This window comes from Dasypus novemcinctus, chromosome 6 (genome assembly GCF_030445035.2).
Source record: "Dasypus novemcinctus isolate mDasNov1 chromosome 6, mDasNov1.1.hap2, whole genome shotgun sequence".
NCBI lineage: Eukaryota > Metazoa > Chordata > Mammalia > Cingulata > Dasypodidae > Dasypus > Dasypus novemcinctus.
In genome coordinates, this window is record NC_080678.1 from 95666737 (window position 1) to 95669922 (window position 3186).

Consider the following 3186-nt stretch of genomic DNA (forward strand, 5'->3'; position numbering starts at 1 on the left):
CCAAATCAAGGTGTGATCAAAGCACCTTCTCTGATCTGCAGAGAGATCCAAGAATTTATATCTTGCTGATTTTGTAGAACAATATGTCTTTTTTTTAAACATTGTTAAAATACTGAATTTGTATCACACATATATTCTGTGTCCCCACCATTTCAATTTGACTGAGCACTGCTACTTCTATGTCCTGTCATAACCTTCCATACATACTTAAAACCAAGAAAAGGGTGCAGTTCCATCTGTAAAAACTAAATAGTCATTTTGGATAACACATTCTTGCAAAAGAATCTGGACAACATTTATCAGACATGGTAGGGAAAGTGCTTTCTCTGCATCATAGAAAGGACAGCCAGATATCAACTGTTATAGAAATGAAATAAGAAAGAAATTTTTAACCAATTGTATAAGCTATTTTCTGAAAGAGACTTCCCCCACTGCCAGAGATCTTGAATAGCTTCCTGGTCATTCATCCAAGAAGCAGTTCTTTTCATAATTGATGAATTTGGCTTCCACTTTGGGAAGAGAACCACCTTTTTCTATCCTTGCTTGCATTTTTGCTTTAAAGTCTTCTACAGAACTAGATCCCTTCAGTGTTTTAGGAGCTTTTTCTTGTTTATGAACAATTCTTGACATTTTGATTTTGGTATTGATGGTTTTGAGTCTTTTCCTTTCTGGTTTGACTTTTGTGCATTTTTGGCTGGGTTTCTCTGATAGATTTTTTTCACTGGAGATATTCTGTTTCCTCCTCCTCCTCATGTTAATCATCATCTTCATCTTCATCTTCATCTTCATCATCTTATCAGCAAGTTTTACCTTTTTCTGTGGAACCTTGCTAACACTTCCAGGGGCAGATCACTTTCAAGGTATTCTTTTTTTTTTTAAATATTTATTTATTTATCTCCCTTCCCCCCCCACCCCAGTTGTCTGTTCTCTGTGTCTATTTTGCTGCGTCTTCTTTGTCTGCTTCTGTTGTTGTCAGTGGCATGGAAATCTGTGTTTCTTTTTGTTGTGTCATCTTGCTGTGTCAGCTGTCCATGTGGGTGGTGCCATTCCTGGGCAGGCTGCATTTCTTTTGTGCTGGGCGGCTCTCCTTATGGGGCACACTCCTTGTGCATGGGGCTCCCCTACATTGGGGAAACCCCTGCATGGCACAGGCATCAGCACTGCACATGGGCCAGCTGCACAAGGGTCAAGGAGGCCCGGGGTTTGAACCGTGGACTTCCCAAGTGGTAGACAGATGCCCTAACCACTGGGCCAAGTCTGCTGTCCTCAAGGTATTCTTAAGAGTTTCACATCCTCCTCTTCTTCACCTTCTTTCTCTGCATCTTCCTCCACAGCTAATAAGTACCATCCATTAATATGCACTCTCCTGGAACTACACTTCAAACAAAATTCAACAGGTTTTATTTTCATGCCTCCAAGGAAACCATTGGCTGTATGGACATTTTCAAAGTGGCCATCATTAATTTAATTGGACTGCCTTCATAATTCATTGTCTGCTTCAACAATGTGCAATTCATCCTTTGTACCAGCCCCTAAACTGACCATTCTTAAAGGTAACTGGTGCTCATTTTTGCCATTATCCACCTTAAAGTGATAATCTTTATTGGCCTTTAGTCTTTAGTTCACAATTGAAAAGATAGTTCTGGAGCCTCAGGGAGCTCATGTCCATGTCCATCAAATCTTCCATGGGGTGCTAGCATGCACTTAGGTGGGAGAGAAGTCAGGTGGAGATAGACAACCGCCGTCCCAGAGAACAGCCGCATAGGATGGAACCACACCAGGGATTTACATGTTTTTTAGGTCTAGTTAGTTAACTATCTTTTTCCTTGTTGATCCTGTCTGGCCATTCTATCTGTTGATGTGAATGGAGTACTATTACTGCCAGATACACCTATTTCTCCTTTCGGTTTTGCAAGAGTTTTCCTCATGTGTCTCGTAGCACCCTTGTTAGGTGCACAGATATTTATGATTACTATTACTTCCTGGTGGATTATTCCTTTTGGTAATAGGTAATGACCTTCAACATATTTTATAACATTGGCATTTAAAGTGTTTTGTCTAAGATTATTATAGCTACCCCTGCTCTTTTTGACTTTTTGCTTCCATGAGGTATCTTTTCCCAATTTTTCACTTTCATCTTATTTGAATCCTTGGGTCTAAGGTGAGTCTCTTCTAGACAGCATTTGGATGGATTATATTTTTTAATCCATTCTATTAGCCAGTATTTTTTATTGGGAGGTTTAATCCACTAACACTCAATGTTATTTATTTAAAGGCATTACTTATTTTGATCTTTTTGTCCTTTGCCTTTCATATGCCATATCTTATTTTAGTATTTTTACCCTTTGGTTTCTCTTTCTGGTAGTTTTCATTTCTACGCTCTCCACAAAGCCTCTATCTGATGTCTTTTTCTTTCAGCCAGCAGAACTCCCTTTATTATTTCTTGTAGAGCCAGCCTCTTGTTTACTAATTCTTTTAGTTTCTGTTTATCTGTGAATATTTTAAACTCGTCCTCATTATAGCAGTACAATTTTGCTGGATAAAGAATTCTTGGCTGGCAGTTTTTCTCTTTCAGTATCTTAAATATATCATACCACTGTCTCTTTCCTCCATGGTTTCTGATGAGAAAACTGTACTGTCTTTTTGAACTCCCTTGTATTCGATGGATCATTTTCTCTTGCTTTCAGAATTCTCTCTTTATCTCTTGCATTTTACATTCTCAATGGTATGAGTCTCTAAGTAGATCTGTTTTAAATACATTGTGCTTCTTGGATTCATATATTTATATCTCATAAGAGCTGGGAAATGAGTATCCATTATTTCCTCAAATATTCTTTCTTTCCCTTTTCCCTACTCTTCTTTTTCTGAAATTCCCATGATACATATATTAGTACACTTTGTGCTATCATTCAATTTCCTGAGCCCCTGCTCAATTTTTTTCCCATCATATTCTCTCTGTTCTTCTATTTCTTTTCAATTTCAGCTATTTTTTCTTCCAATTCTCTTATTATTTCTTCTAGCACTTAAAATACACTGCTATATGCCTCTAATTTTTTAAAAAAAATTTCTCTCCCCTTCCCCCCTGGTTGTCTGCTCTCTGGGTCCATTTACTGTGTGTGTGTTCTTCTGTGATTGCTTCTATCCTTATCAGTGGCACTGGGAATCTATGTTTCTTTTTGTTGCATC

At 38.0% G+C, this 3186-nt stretch overlaps 1 pseudogene; it reads right to left on the reverse strand.

Moving 5' to 3' along the window:
* Window positions 1–353: 353 nt before the first annotated feature.
* On the reverse strand, window positions 354–1687 carry LOC139439086 (nucleophosmin pseudogene; annotated as a pseudogene).
* Between the last annotated feature and the right edge of the window lie 1499 nt (window positions 1688–3186).